The sequence below is a fragment of the Chroicocephalus ridibundus genome, chromosome 17, assembly GCF_963924245.1.
Source record: "Chroicocephalus ridibundus chromosome 17, bChrRid1.1, whole genome shotgun sequence".
NCBI classification, from domain to species: Eukaryota; Metazoa; Chordata; class Aves; order Charadriiformes; family Laridae; genus Chroicocephalus; species Chroicocephalus ridibundus.
Window position 1 is genome coordinate 9,529,002 of NC_086300.1, and position 21,490 is coordinate 9,550,491.

Below are 21,490 nucleotides of genomic sequence, written 5' to 3' on the forward strand. Positions count from 1 at the left end.
TTTGAATTTGTTTGGACCAAAGAACCCATAAGATCTCCTAGTGTATTTTGGCCCAAATTTGGATCTGATGAAGACTGGGTCTGTCAGACTTTAAACATGTATGCGAATAATAAGGAATAATAAGGAATTGGAAGAAGGTGAATATGCTTTTTGCTGGGTCAAGATGAATAGATTCAGGAACGCCCAAATCCATTTTGTATGTTCCCAGCCCGGACTGTCGGTGATGTTTCAATCGACAAAGAAATTGAATCCCCGAAGTGGGACCCCTTAGACTGTTACTTGGGGGCGAGGAAGAGGGGTGAATAATGGGACGAGGACTGCCCCAGCCACTCCTACCAGCAGCTCGAGGTTCACCGGTAGGGTGTTATCATTGTGGGATTTACAGAATCCCCTAATTTGTTTGGCAAGTGTTAGAACAAGTGCTTGAACAATTCAGCACTCCATTGGGAGTAGCCCTGCTTCAGTGCGTGGATGATTACTGGTATCTGGGGAGGAAGAAGGCAGGGTAAAAGCAGCCACGAATGAGTTACTGAACTTTCCGGGACAGTAAGGTTTGATGGTCTCAAAAAAGAAAAAAGAATTAAAAAATTGCAGTACGTGGAAACAGAAGTGAAGTACTTGGGACATCTAGTCAGTGAAGGGAGTCGAAAAAAAATAAATCCTGAGAGGATCAAAGGAATAGTAGACTTACCTCTGCCAAAGACCAAGAGGGAACTGAGAAAATTTTTGGGGCTGACTGGGTACTGTGGACTGTGGATGGAGGGGTGTGCTCAAAAGACTAAAGGACTATATTCCAAACTGTTAGCTGAAGAACCAAATGTATTGGTTTGGACAGAAGAGGAGGATTTGGTGTAAGATTTAAAACAGAGCCTAATCAGAGCTCCAGTTTTAGCCTTATCTTCTTTGGAGAAATTTTTTCAACTATTTGTTAACTGTAGACAAAGGGGCTGCGTTAGGAACTCAAGAGTGGGGGGGGATAAGCGGCAGCCAGTGGCCTTTTTGTGGAAAAAAAAAAAAATATAGAGAGAGAGAGAGGCAAAGGATGAAGAACTTACACACAAATGCTTAGATGTAAATTGAGTACCAGACTAAGATTTGACCTGACTTAAGGGAAGAACCCCTATCTGGGGGTCTTCATTTGTTCGTAGACGGTTCTTCAAGAGTGATAGAAGGAAAGAGGTGTCATGGACATGCGGTGGTAAATGGAGTGAGTCAACTGTGGAATTTGGATAATGAGGTGAAGTCTCTGTGCTCAAAGAGCAATTCAGACTGGCTTTGCCACGGAGAGCAGCTTCAGGGCAGGTAAGACGCTCTTTTGGGGGCTTTTTTTGAAGCCGGGACAAGGCCTCTGCTTGTCCTGGGGGCTGTCAGCTGGGGGGCGGTGCTGCTGAGCGAGCCTGGGCGGAGCCACCACCACCCCCAGTTTATCCCGCCTCCAGGGGTTAAAGGCGTCAGGGAGGACTAGTCCCTGCCCACAGAGCACAGAGGGAGCAACCAGAGCTGGTGTGTGTACCGGCCGGGCCTAGTGCCTCTACTGGCGTACATGGTAAGGTCAGTCGCTCCTGGGGACTCAGCTGTGGTTGCTACCAGATCGAAGGCTATGTTTAGGAAAGCTGTGGGCACCCAGACCGAGGCCCCACGCAAACACATGGGCGTGCAGGCCTCTGGGTGCAGAGAGTGCCGGAGCCTGGCGCTGGCAATGGAGGGTAGCGGAGACAACACCTGTATAAGATGTGAACAGGTGAATGATCTGCTCGACCTGGTGGCCCAGCTGAAGGATGAAGTGGAGAGGCTGAGGAGCATCAGGGAGTGTGAAAGAGAGATTGACTGGTGGGCCCACTCCCTGAGAGTAGGGGAGCAGGTTGAGGCCACGTGTAAATCGGAGGACCCTCTCCCCTCATCTCACCAAGCAACAGGAGAGGATCTCAGAGAAGAGGGGGAATGGAAACAGGTCCCTGCTCGAGGAAGCAGGCGAGTCCCCTCCCAACCTCTCCCAGCTTCCCAGTTACCCCTGCAGAACAGGTATGGGGTCCTGCAAGAGGAACTGGCCAATGGAGAGGAGGATGGCACACCAAGACTAGAGAAGACAGAAAGTACACGTCACAGCGGACCCAACTTCACTACTAGCTCCAAAAGGAAAAGGAGAAAGGTCATAGTTGTGGGTGACTCTCTGCTGAGGGGGGCAGAGGGACCACTATGCCGCCCTGACCCGCTACACAGGGAAGTCTGTTGCCTCCCTGGGGCACGGGTCAGGGATGTGACGAACAAACTCCCAGACCTAGTAAACCCCACTGATTATTACCCGCTGTTAGTATTTCAGGTGGGTAGTGATGAAATGGGTAGGAGGAGGCCGAAATCAATTAAAAGAGATTTTAGAGCCTCAGGGCAGCAGCTCAAGGGGTCAGGAACACAAGTTATCTTCTCTTCTATCCCACCAGTGGCAACTGTGAATAAAGAAATTGATAGGAAGAGGCAACAGATCAACTTGTGGCTCCGGCGCTGGTGTTACAGGCAGGGCTTTGGGTTTTTCGAACATAGGTGGCTATATGAGACACCTGGCATGCCATTGTCAGGTGGGACACAGCTGTCCCAGAGGGGGAAAAGAATTTTGGGGCAGGAGTTAGCAGGGCTCATTGACCGGTCTTTAAACTAGATATGAGGGGGGAAGGGGAGATAACTGGGCCTGTCAAGATTAAACCTGAAGAAAGCATGCCACGGTTTGAAGGAGACCACATTAGTGAGGACTCCCACTCTGACATTTCATCAGAGAAAGGTGATAGAAGTTTAGAAATTACTGCTAGAGAACATTGGGAAAACCCTTTCCTAGAAGGGGAAAAGGGTACTGGGCTAAGAGTTAACAAAGCTCATGGACAGAGCTTTAAGCCAAAAGTTAAGGGGGAAGGGGATAAAACCAGGCCTGCTGGTAATGAACCTGAGCGTCAAAGGCCAAAGATGGGGGTGAAATCAGTAGCCCAGGTCAAGTGCATCTACGCTAATGCACATAGCATGGGCAACAAACAGAATGAGCTAGAAGCCATTGTGCGGCAGGACAACTACGACATAGTCGCCATCACAGAAACGTGGTGGGATGATGGTCATGACTGGAATGCTGCAACGAGTGGCTATAAGCTCTTCAGAAGGAATAGGCAAGGAAGGAGGGGGGTGTGTGGCTCTGTACATTAGGAAGTTGTTTGACTCTATAGAGATAGACTCCAGTGATGAAGCAGTTGAGTGTTTATGGGTAAGGGTGAAAGGGAAGGCTAACAAAGGTGATTTTGTGCTGGGAGTCTGCTATAGACCACCCAGCCAGGATGAGCAGGTTGATGAGGTATTCTATAAGCGGCTGGCTGCAGTCTCGCAAACGCCAGCCCTTGTTCTAGTTGGGGACTTCAACTTACCAGACATCTGCTGGAAATATAACACAGCAGAGAGCAGGCAGGCTAGGAGGTTCCTCGAGTGTATGGAGGATAACTTCCTGACACAAATGGTAGGTGAGCCTACCACGGGAGGTGCCTTGCTAGACCTACTGTTCACAAACAAAGAAGGGCTAGTGGGGGACGTGGAGGTCGGAGGCCGTCTTGGGCTTAGTGACCATGAAATGGTTAAGTTTTCCATCCATAGTGAGGTAAGGAAGGGGGTTAACAAAACCTCCATCTTGGACTTCTGGTGGGCAGACTTTAGCTTGTTCAGAACCCTGGTTGGGAGAGTCCCGTGGGAGGTAGTCCTGAGAGACAAAGGAGCCCAGGAAGGCTGGACGCTCTTCAAGAGGGAAATCCTAAAGGCCCAGGAGCAGGCTGTCCCCATGAGGCACAAAATTAAAGGGCGGGGAAAATGGCCGGCCTGGATGAACAAAGAGCTCTTGATGGGACTTAAGGAAAAAAGGAAGGTTTACCACCTTTGGAAGAGGGGACAGGCAACTCAGGAGGAGTACAGAGATCGTGTTAGGTCATACAGAGAAAAAATCATGAAGGCAAAAGCCCAGCTGGAACTCAACCTGGCAATTAACATAAGGGACAACAAAAAAAGTTTCTATAAATACATCAACAAAAAGAGAGTGACAGAGAATGTCCATCCCTTACTGGATGCGGGGGGAAACCTTGCAACCAAGGACGAGGAGAAGGCTGAGATACTTAATGCCTTCTTTGCCTCTGTCTTTAATAGTCAGACCAGCTATCCCCAGGGTGTTCAGCTTCTTGGGCTGGAAGATAAGAATGGAGAACAGGACAACTCCCCTGTAATCCAGGAGGAAGTAGTTAATGATTTGCTTATGCACCTGGACACGCATAAGTCTATGGGGCCGGACGGGATTCACCCAAAGGTTCTCAGGGAGCTGGCGGGAGAGCTCACCAAGCCTCTCTCCATTATCTATCAACAATCCTGGTCAACAGGAGAGGTGCCGGATGACTGGAGGGTGGCCAATGTGACGCCCATCTACAAGAAGGGCTGGAAGGAGGATCCCGGAAACTACAGGCCTGTCAGCCTGACCTCTGTACCGGGAAAGATCACGGAGAGGATCATCCTGAGTGAACTCTCAAGGCAAGTGCAGGGCAGCCAAGGGATCAGGGCCAGCCAGCAGGGGTTTATGAAAGGGAGGTCCTGCCTGACCAACTTGATCTCTTTCTATGACAATGTGACCCACTTTCTCGATGAGGGGAAGGCTGTGAATGTTGTCTACCTGGACTTTGGTAAGGCCTTCGACACCGTCCCCCACAGCATTCTCCTGGAGAAACTGGAGAATCATGGCATAGACAAGTGTACCCTCTGCTGGATAAAAAACTGGCTGGATGGCCGTGCCCAGCGAGTTGTGATTAATGGAGCAAAATCTGGTTGGCAGCCGATGTTGCGTGAAACGGGGCCAAGTGGTTTTGGCAGAAGATAAACCCCCTTGCGTTCTAACACTCCTCACCGAGGTGGGAGGCTAGGTGCGGCTAGGTTTAAATTCTGAGTGATGCCCAATTCAGCACTATCAGTCCAATCGCGTTTAATATGTATTAAACTACTACGATTTGGATACACTAATAGTGGACTGCACCTTCAGTCTAGTCGTGCTCCTGAACTAGCTCGGCCTCTCTCAAGTTTTGGTCGCGTTCAGTGAGAAAGCGAAACGACTAGCTACTTAAACAGTGCAGTTTATTTAAACAACAGATATACAGGTTCTTTAGGATTGCCGGTGATAAATACACTGTCTGCAAAGCACGTGCAAATAAAGATATTGCTAAGTATACAAACGCGCGACAAAATTATAAACGATACAGCCTGGCTATAAATGTAGGGTAGAGATTCTCTAGAGAAATTTCTAAGTCCCCAAGAAAGCGCTCGGTGTAATCGAAGTCTTACCCAAAGGCGTCCCTATGGCGGGGAAGAAAGGCTCAGCCCGTCGACTGATCCCGGAAATCAGCGGTGGAATTCTTCGCGATGGTGTCTTCCCTGACATCCCCTCTCTCTTGGGCTATTTTTATATTATTTTTTTATCTTCAAAGTGGAGTTTGAGTGACTTTAGTCATACGTACTTTTATTATGATTAATGTATTCAAGGAGGAGTGTTCACACCTCAGGGGCGGATAGCCTCCGGGATGGAGGTGTGTTTTGGTACATTGTGGTGAGCAAAGTTCGCACAAAAGGACAGCATTTCATCAACATTTGACGAAATGTTGGCTCGGGTAGCGTGTAGGCCGCTTATCAGTTCCGTAGTACCATCTCGTCCCCATATCTGCTATTTGTCACAAGGGAAGGCCACGGAACAAGCGCGTTCCGTTCCATCCCTCGTGTAGTTTCGCAAACAACCTTGTACAGGGAATCACAGATGTTGCATTCTTCGTGTGCTAGCTGCGGCTGTATTCTACCTCAGAAGCCTCTTGATTTTATGACTTTCCTTAATGTGTGAACAATGCTGTATTTTTGTATTCTTGGCCAATTTAGTAATTATTCCACAGCCGGTCACCAGTGGTGTCCCCCAGGGCTCAGTTTTGGGGCCAGTCTTGTTCAATGTCTTTATTGATGATCTAGACAAGGGGATTGAATGCACCCTCAGTAAGTTTGCGGATGACACCAAACTAGGTGGGAGTGTTGATCTGCTTGAGGGTCTGAAGGCTCTACAGAGGGATCTAGACAGGTTGGATCAACGGGCCAAGGCCAATGGGATGAGGTTTGATAAGGCCAAGTGCCGGGTCCTGCATTTTGGTCACAACAACCCACAGCAACGCTACAGGCTTGGGGCTGAGTGGCTGGAAAGCTGCCCGGCAGAAAAGGACCTGGGAGTGTTAGTGGACAGCCGGCTTAACATGAGCCAGCAGTGTGCCCAGGTGGCCAAGAAGGCCCATAGCATCCTGGCTTGTATCAGGAATAGCGTGGCCAGCAGGAGTAGGGAAGTGATCATGCCTCTGTACTCGGCACTGGTGAGGCCTCACCTCGAGTGCTGTGTTCAGTTTTGGGCCCCTCAGTACAGGAAAGACATTGAAGTGCTGGAGCGTGTCCAGAGGAGAGCCACCAAGCTGGTGAGGGGTCTGGAGAACAAGTCCTATGAGGAGAGGCTGAGGGAGCTGCGCATGTTTAGCTTGGAGAAGAGGAGGCTGAGGGGAGACCTCATTGCCCTCTGCAACTACCTGAAAGGAAACTGTAGAGAGGCAGGGGTTGGCCTCTTCTCCCAAGGGAATAACGACAGGACCAGAGGAAATGGTATGAAGCTGCGGCAAGGGAGATTTAGATTAGATATTAGGAAGAATTACTTTACTGAAAGAGTGGTCAGGCACTGGAACAGCCTGCCCAGGGAGGTGGTGGAGTCACCATCCCTGGAGGTATTTAAGAAACGTGTAGACATGGCTCTTCAGGGCATGCTCTAGTGCCCAAGATTATTGTTTGTGGTGGGGTGTTGTGTGTGGGGTTGTGGGTGTGGAGTTTAGTTGGTGGGTGCTTTTTTTTTTTTTTTTTTTTTTTTTTTTTGTGGTTGGACTCGATGATCTCAGAGGTCCCTTCCAACCACTAAGATTCTGTGATTCTGTGCTATCTCTTGTGCAGCCCAGGGGAGTGAAGGCTTGTCTGGCTCTCACAGGATACATAAATGACGGGGTAGTCTTGGGGAGCCAGGACAGCCCTGCATTTCGTCAGCAGAGACAGTAAAATCAAGATAACAGAGACCTTGTGTAGCTCTTTGTTTCCTTGAGAGGCTGCCATGTCTGGGAATTGACCTTTGCCTCCTTACCTGTGAAATGCATATTAAAGTTGACACCCCTGTATATGCTAATGAAGATTTTAGAGATCATGCTAAACATATATGGCTATAGCACTCATCTGTCCACCCAAATCATACTACACGTCACCTAGGGGAGGGAAACCTTGTAATTTTGGGGATAAAGGGATGGGGAAAGTGACTGTTAAATTGGGAGAGAAGAAACTTGATACCTGACGGACCAGTCCATGGGCTGTGTTCTCTCCCTCCACCCCAGGCAGGGACGCCTTTCTGGGTAAGCGCTGCGCCTTTCACCCTCTGGGGAATGTTACCCCGGGTTGTTGTACTATCATTATTTTTGCTAGCAATATTAACCTTAAGTCATTAGCGCTATTGTAGTTAGCGAATTTATCAACGGCAATCTCGAATCTGTTCTGTCGCTCTCAATAAAATAACTAATTTTGATGATTTGTGAATCTGATTCAGTGAAAGTCCTTTGGTGGGACTCTGATAGTAAATCAGTGAAAGTCCTGGGACTCTGACAGACAAGTATCGAAACTACAGCCCTTTTAACGCGATACCAACAAGTAAAAGCATCTGAAAAATTCCCTAGTGCATGGTCCGCTCAAACATGTGAGATGTATACCTTAAACCAGGCACTGAAATTAACTGGAGAAAGGGGAAGGAACAATATATACAGACTCTTGTTATGCCCTTGGGGTAGTGCATACCTTTGGTAAAATTTGGGAAGAACAAGGACTAATAAACAGCAAAGGGAAAGAGCTTTTACACGAAGAACGTAGAAAGCAGGTGTTAGCTAATATATTAATACCAAGTGAAACAGCAGTTGTACATGTTAAAGGTCACCAGAGAGGCAATTCAATTACCGCAAGGGGAAACAGATTAGTGGACAAGGTGGCAAAAGAGGCGGCCTTGGGGCAGGAGAAGCAATGACAGAAGCAGGGGCAGTGGAGAAATATGGTAAATGGATTCTGCCTGATGGAAGGGAAATGGTCAACCAACAATGAGAGAAATAGTGACGGTGCTACAACAGGGAAGCCATTGGGGAACACAAGCAATGTGCGAATAGTTTTGTGGAAGTACAGATGCTTTGGCATATAGACAATGGCCAAACAATTTTGTGAGGGATGTATTATTTGTAAGAAAGCAAACAAGAAAGCCTCGAGAAAGCAGTCTTCAGGAGGAGGAGAGCCCGGCTTGAGACCGTTCCAAAGTATACAGGTAGACTTCACTGAACTGCCACCAACAGGCAGGCGAAAAGATCTTTTAGTCCTGGTGGAGCATCTTACTGGATGGGTGGAAGCCTACCCCTTGGCGTCAGCTACTGCAGCAGGGGTAATTAAGATAATACTAGAACAAATTATTCCCAGATACGGGTTAGTGGAGAATATAAACTCAGATCAGGGCAGTCATTTTACTTCTAAAATCCTTCAAGGAATTGCGGAAAGTTTAGGGATAGCGTGGGAATTTCATACCCCCTGGCATCCCCCATCATCAGGAAAAGTTGAGGACAAAACAGACCATTAAGAAACCATTGTCGAAACTGATTTTAGAAACCAAATTACCGTGGACTAAATGTTTACCAATAGCATTGTTGAGGATCCAGACTTCTCCTAGAAAAGATACAGGTCTCTCGCCCTGTGAGATGCTTTTTGGACTACCTTATATGGGTAACAGAGAAGACTTGCCTGCTTCTGAAACTAAAGATATGTTTCTTAAGAACTGCATTCCGGGGTTGTCATCTTCTTTCTCTCTCCTCAGAAATAAAGGACTTCTTGCCCAAACACCACCATTGGAATTTGCAGTCCATGCCTTTCGACCGGGAGATTGGGTCTTGATCCAATCCTGGAAGGAAACCAAGCTCCAGCCAGAATGGGAAGGCCCGTTCCAAGTGTTACTGACCACTGGGACTGAAGTGAGGACGGCCAACAGGGGTTGGACTCACTACGCTCGGCTAAAAGGACCAGTTGAACCCCCGCCAACAGATCCGGTAGAACAGTGGACTGTACATTCTACTGACAGCCCGCTGCGAGTAACCCTAAAGAGACAATAAGCCATGGGTTGGGGCAGGATGATCCAGTCGGGAGATATAAATCTGTGTACGGCATGAATTTTAAGAAGCATTTTGCGATGATGCTGGTCATAGGGGCAGCGTTGTGTTTCCCACTAGGAAGCTGGAGTGTACACCCAGATCACCTACGGAGTATACATCCACATACCCCACAGACCATACGCTTTGATGCCTGACAAGTACTGGAGTGTGGGGATCTAGAGGCCCAAAGATAGTTGAGTGGCGAAAACAAGTACCCGTGCCCAGAAATTTGGAGGGTCGCAGAGAGATATCCTGAGCCTGCACTTTGTGAACAATGGAGTGGAGTGTGGTGGACCACCCAAATTGGAGGGTGGACCGTGGATGACGGGTGGATCAAGTGACCTGATATATGGAATAGGAGCAGATGTGTCTGGAAGGGATTCAAGGGGAAGATTTAGAATAGACGTACTGGAAAATAGCAGTTAAGCAGAAGGGACAACTATGACTACTAAACTCCCAGTAATACAACAGTGGGAACCACCGAATGATCCAGCTTTGGTAACGGTTGCTGAGATTAAAGGTCTTAGACAAACATTTGAGATTGAAAGAGGGTACGGTGAGACGAGTGCTTGGGTAAAATATACTGTTAATAGGGTGTAATATACTGTTAATAGTTTGAACCAAAGCAATTGGTCTGCTTGTGCCTCAGAAAGGCCCCCAGCACAGATCGTCCCTTTTCCCTTAGGGTGGACGAAAGATTCCGTAGGGATGTGGAGTATGATAGCATTATACCAAGAAAAGACCGCCTGGGGAAATGAGACTTGTCATTCACTTTCCTTACTGTTTCGTGCCTTGGAGTCTAGAGACGTTAAATTTTCCACAGCAGTTGGGAACCGTCCAGCGTGCCTCTCACGGCAGGGCGTGAATGCTGCCAAACCTGGGGGGAGATTTACCCTGTGCACTGAAACTCTGAATGTGACCAAGGATGTGAAAGGAAACGGCTCAGCGTTACGAGTGCCTCGGGCGGATCTCTGGTGGTATTGTGGAGGGAGGACTTTGCGATCTGTGTTGCCGGCTAACTGGAAAGGTACATGTGGAATGGTACAATTGGCAATACCATTCACCCTAGCATTTGAAAAAGGAACAGGATCCCTGAGCTCAGGCAATAGAGTAAAAAGAAGTTGAGGTGTATCCCTTGATGAACGGATCTAGAGAGAGATCCCACTGGAGTCCCTAGAGGCGTCCCAGATGAACACAAAGCAAGGAATCAGATAGGAGCAGGATTCAAATCTGTCCTTTTCTGGTGGGTAACTATAAACAAAAATGTAGATTGGATAGATTATACTTCACTATAACCAACAGAAGTTTATTAATTATACCAGAGATACATTAAAAGGGAATAGTGGAACAATTGGATGCAACCAGCTGAATGGCATGGGAAAATAGGATCGCCCTGGACATGGTCTTAGCGGGGAAGGGAGGGGTGTGTGTAATGCTAGGGAATCGGCGCTGTACCTTCATCCCAAGCAATCCAGCTCCAGACGGTACTATAACTAAAGCCCTTCCAGGGCTCACCAGTCTAGCTGATGAGTTAGCTGAGATCTCTGGAATAGACACCTCACGGACAGGTTGGCTGGATTCCTGGTTTGGGAAATGGAAAGTTACGGTGGTATCAATATTGACTTCTCTTATAATAGTAGCAGGAGTTTTAGCGGCTGTAGGATGCTGTATCATTCCCTGTGTGCGAGGATTAGTTCAGTGATTGATTGAAACTGCCCTAACGAAACGAATGGAAGTAGACCCTCCCCCATAGCCGGGAAAAATGCTTCATCTAGAAGAAGAAGAAAATAAAAACTGTTGAGAAGAAGAATGTAACATCATGCTGTCGGCCCTAGAGGCCTCATGTGGAACCATGCCCTAGAAACGCAAAAAGCAGTAAGATTATGAAAAAGGGAAGGGGGAAATTGTAAGAAAGGCAGGTCTTGTTTTTGCAGTGGGAAAAAGCCGTTTCCATCCGAGGTGACACGATAAGGGAACGACTAGACAAAGAGGCTCCAGCAAAGGCTTGTGGAACATCTCTTATCACACGGAGAGAAGGACAAACTGATTCCTACCGGATTAGTGACTAGAAGGGGAGTCAAACATTTAACCAGGGCTAATGACATTGAGCAATCTTTTACCAAAAAGGAAAAAAATAAACTAGTCAGATAATCCCTTTGGGTGTAGCATAAAGAGAAGTAAACAGAGGCAGGACATGTGGGAAGAATTTTAGGCGCCTCGGACAGACTGTGAACCCTGGAGTACCCAACCAATGGGAAACAGGGGAGGGAAAAATTTGGCTGGGATTAGGGAATAAAAAGGTGTGTTTCAAGAACTGGAAGTGTGCCTACTTGCTAGGTCACCCGCTCTTGCAAGAACGTGGATAAAAATGTGCTTCACAGAGGATTCTGCCTGAGCCTATTTCATTCGGACTGCAACTTGTTTCTCACCGGGGGCAGATTTAAGGGAGGGGACTGTATCTAGGGGGGTGGTGTGTTTGGGGGGGGGTGGGGAGATGGACCTGTTTAGGGGAGGGGGGGTTAGAGTAGCTTCGATAGGGCCTTTTCTCTCGTGTTTTTCCATTAAAATTTGTTTCTCCAGCACTGCTCTGTGCCTGTCTGGGAGGGGAGGGAGCGCGGGGGACAGCGGGAATCGGCCCCCACCAGGTGCCACAGCCCCACATGGGACCCGGAAGGGCACCGAGCTGCCCCCAGGGCCGAGTCACCACCAGCGGGGTGGCAGTGGCAGGGGGGGACTCCCCTGTCCCCTTCCCCAGGGGCAGCCAGGACAGACGGGTCCTCGCCAGACCCACGGACACAGCCCCACGCAGAAAGCAGCACGGAGCCCCCGGGACAAGGACAGACCTTGGGGAGCGGGAGGGGACGGACACACACGACCACAAGGGCTGCCAGGCCTTCGGCTGGACCCCGGCCAGTGTCCCCTCCCGCGGGGACAGGCCTTCGGGCAAAGCCCCCAAAGCCTCGGCACAATCACCCCTGTCCGCGGCTCCGCAGCCCGGCTTTGCCTCCCTGCGCTGCCCAATCACCCCAAATCACCCCCACAACAGCCAGGGGGGAGCTGCCGGCCAGGCAGGGACCCTCCTCCCCTTCTCTGCCTGCGCCTTGGGCAGCCCCGACACCAGCAGTGGGGGGGAAATAAGGAAAGAAATAAACAAAGAAATGACGGCAGGGGCCAAAAGTGCCTGGAAACCCCAGCTCTTTATTGCCCGTTCCCCCTCCCAGCTCCACAGCCCGGGGCCGACGCAGCCAAGGGCGCCTTCGGGCAGTGGCCGCGCCTCTGCGGGTCTGGTGTGCAGAAGGTGCGGGGGGACGTCCCCGGTCCCCGTCGGGGCACCCCCGGTGTCGGGGGGAGCCACTGCGGGCCCCGGGCGGGCGCAGTCCCCTTGGCCTCGGCAGGGCCCAGCGCAGCTCCCGGCACCGCTGCTGCTCCGCGTCCGGCTTCCCAACCCCCCGCCCCGAGCACCCTCCTGCACCCAAAACTCCCATCCCCTGCAGCAGCTGCACCGCCACCGCCCGCAGCTCTTGGGGGCCGCGGGGAGCTGCTCTGCGCCAGACAAGGAGGAAAAGGGAAGAGAAAGACCAGAACCCAAACTGCAGGGCTGCCCAGCACCGCACACAGTGCTCCAGGTGAAGCCACGCCAGCGCTGAACACAGCGGGACAATCCCCTCCCTTGGCCGCCTGCTTCTACTGTCTTTGATGCCCCCCACGATGCGCTTGCCCTCTTGGTGCCAGGGGACACTGCTGGCTCCTCCTGAGCTGCTCACCACTCCCACACCCCTTTCTGCAGGGCTGCTCCCCAGACACCCCCTCCCCATTCCCACTGCTGCCGCTGTTACTCCCTCCCTCCCACCTGCAGAACGCTGAGGAGAAATAACTGGACTCCAGACGATCCAATGTGAATCAACAGAAGCCGTTTATTAAGCACAGATCATCATCTTTTATACCCTGCGTTGTAGCCGTACGTGCCACTTGCTTATTTCTGATTAGCTCGTTACACTGTCCACGCGCTGTCCATGCGGTTCATTCACAGATCAGATTGGTTACAAGAATTCACATAGTAAATTGCTTAGTCATTAGCACAATATGTTTTCTGCCTTCTCAGTTCCCGTTTTTCCCATGTACTAATTCCATCTTCTACCACCTGTTTTGCCCTTAATCCAATCTCTCACAGTAGGGAAGCTGGCTCACATGACCATTTTCTCTCAGACACATTCCTACAATACCCCCTTTTTCTTCTTGAGCCAGCCAGACCTTGTGCATGGCATTTTCTATCATGTCAGTCACTTTGTGGAGAACACATGAGGCTACCATAATCAATAATAATATAACCAACAATAGCATGAGCCCTTGTTTTAGGAAGTCTGATAACCATCCCGTTATACCCCATGAGCTTAACCAATCATCGAAACCGTTTTTGACCGCTTTTAATTTGGACATGTTATCCTTCAGCTCCCGTAACTGCTTATGAATGGATGATGAGTGGTCAGAAAGGTTCATACAACACATACCTTCAAAATCTTCACATCCATGACCCTGAGCCAACAGCAAAAATCAATTATCACCCCTGTGGTGTCTCCACAAAAGTTCACTAGGGACGTGTTAAATGTTGGGTAGGCTGAATTGAATCCTGCTGTATTAAAAGAAGCCGAAATACCAAGGGTTCTCAATTTTGTGCTCAGCTGCAACTTCCAATCACAAGGATAAGCCCAACACTAATTCTCAGGGGCATCTTCAAATATCAGTACCCTTGCCCTTCTTTCTGTGCTGTAGATGACCGAACCTGTTGCTACAGTGACGAAGTACCTGTCCCCGCTAGTCCTCCGTAACCGACCAAACCTCTGGCAGTAGCACTGTGTAACAGCACTGTATGCCACACCTTGACCAATCCTTGTGAATGGTAGACTTCCCTAATCTCCTGTCGCTCAGCCAGCTCGTGTTGAGTTGAACCTGACTCTGTACTCTATTGCAATAGCTAAACGAATTAAACCCGTCACCTTACTTAATTCCTTATTAAAACACACAGCACACCGGAATTAAAACACTAGAATTAAAATACACAGCACACCAGATTTAAAACACATAGCACACCCTGTCACCTTACTTAACTCTTTATTAAAACACACAGCACACCGGATTAAAAACACACAGCATACCCTATCACTTTACCTAATTCCTTATAAAAACACACAGCACACCGGAATTAAAATACTAGAATTAAAATACACAGCACACTGGAATTAAAACACACAGCACACCAGAATTAAAATAATAGAATTAAAACACACAGCACATCGGAATTAAAACACACAGCACACCGGATTAAAAACAGACAGCATACCCCGTCACTTTACCTAATTCCTTATAAAAACACACAGCACACTGGGCCGCAGCACGTGGTCTTTCAAACCACCACCGGCCTCAACAATCCTCACAAGGCACAATGATCCATGGGTCACAGTTCCACACCTGGGGCACTGCACTTCTTCAGCCCTCACCGTCGTCGTTGGTATTGTGGGGTAACTCATTCGAATCCGTCTGCTCAAACCAGGGCTTTATCCACTTGGCTGGCACCCATCTGGTTCCGGCATCTGTAACGACACAGGCATATCCTCGACCCCAGGTTAGTAGTCTACACGGTCCTTCCCACTTCCCCATCACACTGTTTTTAACTGCTACCATGCCATTTGCCTGCCTAAAATCTCCCAGGTCTCTCTGCAGGCCTGCGCCGTGCCGCACGATTGGAGGTACAAGGCAGTGTTGAGGAAGGCGTAGGAAGTTCAGGACGTAAACGGCCTTGTTCAGTCGATCTACAGGACTCAGCCCTTGCTCTCCCCCTTTTTGTTTTTGAAGCAAATTTTTTAAAGACTGGTTCATGCGTTCCACTATGGCTTGAGCCGTCGGAGAATGTGGTGTGCCAGTCACATGTGTAATGCCCCACAGCTGTAGAAATACTTGTGTTGAACGGGCTACGTACCCTGGGCCATTATCAGTCTTTATCACACGCGGTACACCTAAGGCCGCAAACGCGCATCGCAAATGCTTTCGTACATGTTTACTAGATTCACCAGTCTGCGCAGTTGCCCAAATTGCAGTTGAATAACAGTCTACACTCAGGTGTATAAATTTCAGTTTTCCAAATTCTGACACATGGGTTACATCAGTCTGCCGGAACTCCAAAGGTCCATGCCCTCGGGGACTGACGCCTGGGTTGAAGTTAGGTATAAATGGTTGACAATCAGCACACGTTTGCACTATACCTCGGGCATCAGATCCGAGATCCCGAATTGTCTACGCAGCATTCGTGCAGATTGATGGAAGAATGTATGAGATGCCCGTGCAAACTTATCTGGAGGTGGTGCGGCCCATGCAGGAGCCACAAGTTTATCAGGTCGTCTATTGCCCTCAGCTAAACCTTCTGGGAGCCCCAAATGGCTGCGAATATGGGTGATGAAATAAGGATCGTGCCGTTCATTGAGTAGTAGCAACAATTCATGGAGCAGGGTGAACAACTGCTCATCTCTGACCTCCTTCAGCAAAGCACGCTCCATTCGTTGAACGATTCCAACCACATATAAGGAGTCACATACGATATTAATACCTCCTTTTGTCCACCTGCGAAACACTTCTAGTACAGCACGTAATTCTAGCTTTCGTGTGGACCCTTTACAGTCCGTGATCACAATATCATGCCATTTATTGTCCATGTACCATGTTATTGCTGCTTTCTGTGTCTTCCCCCCGGCATCTGTAAAGATTGTCAGCCCTCGGACAGGTCGTTGAGACAAAGCGGGAATTTCCTCAATGTGTCCTACTTGTAACACACTAAAAAACTTGTGCAGAGGCAAATGTACCTTAACGTCCCAGCACAGTTCAAAAGTGCAATCTGTAACGCCATAGAGTGTCATAAGGCCCACTGCAAGTATTCAGCTACTAAAGGAATTACCACATATTCAGGTTCCTGACCGGATATCTCAACGATCCTCTGACGCCCCTTAATCCCAAGTTGCGCCATCGCCTCTATCCTCGGGATAAGCGTACGTTTTGGTTGGAGAGACAAAAAAATCCACTCCAGAATTCGTAGCGGGTCCCTTTCCTGTACCCATTGCATTACTAAAGCGAAAGGACGTTCGTCATGATTTATAATTAATAAACCTATCGAATAATCAGGGTCCCATCGATGCGCATAGGCGTTGATGACCTTATCACTGACCATCTGCATCGCCTTCTGCGTGTCCAAAGATAACTGCCTAGGGGCATCAGCGCCACCGCCTCCTCGCAACAAGCGCATGAGAGGTGCTAAGTCTTCATTCGTAAGGCCACACAATGTACGAACCCAGTTTAGATCTCCTAAGAGTTTTTGAACATCATTCAGCGTCGAAATGCGTGTTCTAACCTCTAACTTCTGTGGCCTAACTGTAGTTTTAGATATTTCCCATCCTAAATATTTCCAGGGTGGTTCTTTTTGAACTTTTTCTGGTGCCATTTGTAACCCTGCTTTCCCTAGTACCTGCTGCAGCTCCTCAATAGCCTTGTCACACTCTAATTGTTGTCCAGCTATCAAGATGTCATCCATATAATGATAAATTATCCACTCAGGGTGTTTTTTTCGCACTGGTGCCAAAGCCCACGCTACGTACATCTGGCACAAGGCGGGTGAATTTTTCATTCCTTGTGGCAACGCTACCCAATGATACCTGCACATAGGCCCGTTCTTATTTGTTGTGGGCACAGAAAAAGCAAATTTCGGATAGTCATAGGGGTGCAAGGATATTGTGAAAAAGCAGTCCTTCAGATCTATTATCAGAATCTCCCACCCTTTAGGGATCATGATAGGGGATGGCAAACCTGGCTGTAAAGCACCCATGTCCTCCATAGCCTCATTGATTTTTCGTAAATCGTGCAGTAACTGCCATTTGCCACTCTTTTTTGGGATGGTAAAAATAGGTGTATTCCAGGGGCTGGTTGTTGGTTCTATACGCCCCTTCTCTAACTGTTCCTGTACTAATTGGTTAATGTGGGCGATTTTTTCCGAATTGAGCGGCCATTGGTCCACCCACACCGGGTCATTCGTTTTCCACTTCAATTTCAAAATAGGTCGCCCCGGAAAATCCATCCCCCCAGTCGTTAAATGAGTGCCCAGTTGACTTAAAGCATCCCGGCTGAGCAGGCATACCGGTGCTACTGTCACATACGGTCGAATTGAGCAAACTCCACCATCAGGCATTTGGCATTGAATCACCTCTTTGCTTATTTTTGTTGTCTGAGTTCCTCTGACCCCCATTATGGATATAGCTGGGTGTTCTAGGGGCCAAGAGGGTGGCCAACACTCTTTGACTGATAACAGTCACATCAGCGCCAGTGTCTACAAGCATATCAAGCACGCGTTTTTGACCCCCTGGTGCTCTTAGGGCAACTCGCTGCAAGGGCTTTGTTTTACTGATTTCAAGGGCTAAATATATATCTGCATTACCTGTTGAGCCAAAACCTTTATTCCCCCGTATCTGATTTCCAGCCGTCGGAACGGCAGCCTTAAATGGCACTAGTTGTCCAATGTGAGTACCCGCTGGGATATGCGCAGGTGGAGTGGGTGTCCATACCATCATTTTAATTGGACCCATATAATCAGCATCTATTACCCCAGGTAACACAAACAAACCCCGTCTGGTAATGGAAGATCGTCCCAATAATAGCGCACTCAGTCCATACCCCAGTGGCCCTTTCAGATCAGTAGGAATGCCCTGCACTTGGGAGTCTGTAAGGGTAACCTCCTTTATTGTTGCCACGTCCACTCCGGTGCTTCCCGTGGTTGCAGAGGCTGCACTACCCAAGCACCCTGACCCTGAGGCCTGTTTTGTGTCATCGCGCTCGGGCCCCCCGCGCTCATCAGCCCGTTTCCCAATGGTATGCCATTCTTACGAAATTTTGAGCGGCATTCAGATGCTCTATGTCCAAATTTCTGACACCAATTACATGTGCCTGTAAATCCTCCCGTTCCTCCGCTCCTAACAGGTGTCATATCTGTCTCTGCCCTCTGCTTTCCTGCCCCACACTGTATCTTCAGATGACCAACCTTCCCACACTTAAAGCATTTCGGTCCCAAATTACGATTATTAATCAAGGGCTTGACAGCTGCAGCAAAAGCGGAGGCCAAAAATCCTGCCTGTTCTTCAGGTGTTCCTACCCTAGAGCATGCCCTATCATGTCGGTAATGGTGGCATGTCGAGGCAAAGCTTGCAAAATACGCTTACAGGCTGAATTAGCGTTCTCTACGGCCAATGAATGAAAAACCGCCTCTTTGGCTGCCACTGGCAGTTCTCCCCGGTCTAACGCATTCCTTAGTCTACCAAGAAACTGCATATATCCCTCGCTGGGGCCCTGTTTTATCGTCGTATATGGGGGAGTGACCTTGCCATCCTCTGGCAAGGTCCTCAGTGCTTCGCGCGCCAACTCTGCAGACTGTTGTAAGATTGCGACATCTAGCCGCGCTTGTAGCTGAGCATCAGCGAAAGGACCTGTTCCTGATAACATCTCCATAGTCGCCAACCGTAACGGATCCCCCTCTGCTCTACTCAAATTCGCTACAACTGCATGTTGTACACCATCCTCCCACCTTGATCTCCACATTAGTTCTTGCATTGGTGTGAGGATAAGGGACATCAGTGTCCGGCTATCAAAAGGAGTCATAATATTAGTAGTGAAAATATTGTTAAGAAACAGCTGAGTGTAGGGAGAATTAAGACCAAAGTCATGCACCGATTTTCTCGCTTCCTTTACGATCGGCCAAGGAAGACCCTCCCACCTACTGGGATTCTTTCGACCTCCCGTAGTTCCCCCCAGTATCACCAGAAAGGCTGTTGGTAACATTACACCCTCTATCAAGGCATTTTGAATAATTCCTTTCCAATGCAATCGTGGATCTGGTGGCTCCCCTGAGCCCGTGGTCACACCCCCCAACTCTCCTCCCGCGTTCCCGTTACCGCCACCCCAATGCCCTCGCATATTCAGCAGCTCCCCCGAGCCCGCGGTTGCACCCCCCAACTCTCCTCCCACGCTCCCGTTACCGCCACCCCAAGCCCCCCCGCTTTCACCCCTCAGTCGCCTCTCCATATTTCGTGTCGCTTGCTCCTCCTCTAGTTTCCATCAATTCTGCCGTTCTCTCTCTAGCTGTTCCAATTTCTGTTGCAGCATTTTTGCCTCCACGCATGCGCCTTGCAGCAGTTCTTGTTCAGCAGGAGAGGGAGGTGACGGTGGAAGCGGTGGGTACAATGATGGATCAAAAGGTTGTCTGGGGCGCACATCAACACGCTGCCGTGGAGACTTAGGTGGACCTTCGTAAAGCCCAGTTCTAGGATTGTACCATTCTGGTGGAGGTGCCATTGGTCTCACTTCTGAGGGTGGTGGTAGTGGCCAGGGAACGTCCTCCTCCATCGGTTCTTCTTTCTCTGGAACTTCCTCAGGTGGAGCAGAGGGGATCGGCAGGGGATCTTCCCAAACCTTCGGACCTGGTCTGTTCAATCCTCCCCCCGTGGGCTGTAATGCTGCAAACGCCTCGGCCGTCGCAGCTCGCTCTGCTTCTATATCTTGTAAGGTCGAATACACCAACCGCCACGTTGTCGCCAACGGTGATGCCTCTTTATCTCCATTGCTTATCACTTCCCACAGTTTTTCCCCAACAGCCTCCCATATTTCTTGTCTAAAAGCTGTCTGGGCCTCTGGTGCAAATCCGTTCTCTCTGCACCAGGTTAACAGCCTTCTGAGCATACGCTCATCATATTTCACCCCTCTCTTAGAGAGGATATGCAGGAGAAGTTTTAACATAACCCCTTCTTTTGTCACTTGCTGCCCCATCTCCTGCCCCGGCTGCTCACCTCTCTCTGGGTGTCCGTGGCCACGTCGTCTGTTTCCTCTATTCCGGATTGCCGCCCAATCCACCCGGTCTCAGTCCAGCTGAGCCGTCCTCCAGCCGGTGGATCTCCTTCTGGGTCTTCCGCCCCTCGCGTTCCGCTGCTCAAGCCAAGCGCTGATCGGTATCACGTCGGGGTCACCATCTGAGGAGAAATAACTGGACTCCAGACGATCCAATGTGAATCAACAGAAGCCGTTTATTAAGCACAGATCATTATCTGTTTTGCCCTTAATCTAATCTCTCACAGTAGGGAGGCTGGCTCACGTGACCATTTTCTCTCAGACACATTCCTACAGAACGCGGCACTTGGACTGCTTCAATTTCACACCGCTCAGGATTGCCCAACGCTCCAAGCCATCTAGAGCCTTCTGCAAGGCCTCTTGGCCCTCAACACACTCAACAGCACCTCCCAGTTTGGGATCACCAGCAACCTTCCTAATGGGGCATTCAGCTCCCAAAATCCAGGGGAGCAACTCTGCCCGCCCTTTTTCTGACAATTTGAAACTCAACCATTTCATGATTTCTGCAGCCGAGACCTTCCCGTCTCCCACGAGTCCTTCTCCGCTCACAACCACCATGTCTCACAGGGCATCTTTCCTCGATGGCCCCCCGAGCGCTGCCGACAAGAAGTTCCCATCTCCCACAAACTGCAGGAACTGCCCAGCCCTGCTCCTCACAGCACCAGGGGCTTCCCACATGCTGTCTGGGAAGATGAAATCTGCCAGAAGGAGAAGGGCTCCTGACACAGAGGTGTCTCCTCATCCCCTAGAGATCCAGAGACTCACGGCCTCAGTGCCGGCATCCTGGCTGGGCGATGGGTCGCAGACCCTCACTGCACCATCGTGGCTGGACCATCAAACCTCTCCCTTGGGCACGGTGCAACCCCTCCACCCCTGCCCTGCCACCCCCCCACACACAGCCCGGCACCTCCAGTGCAGCCCCTCAGCCGTGGGACCGTCCCACCGAGCCCCACTCACCCCAAGGACACCCCAGCTCTGGGAAGGCACCAAGGCTCCAGGCAAAGGCACTTGCACCCACAGCCCCCAGTAGCCGCCAGTAGGGGCTGCAGGCCCTCAGCCCCCCGAGCCCCTTCCCTCCCCAGCAGGAGCTGGGGGGGCTGTTGGGGGGGCCGTTGGGAGGGGGCGGAGCACAGGGAGCCCCAACATTCCATCCTGGAGACGCCAAAGAGTCCTTAGCAGCCGAGAGACTGAGGGGACCCACCATGGCGCTGCCACCTCCGTGGCTCCCACTGTGCGGCCCCCGTGCCCCCCCAGCACCCCAGAGCCTTCAGGATTCTGTGTTCCCA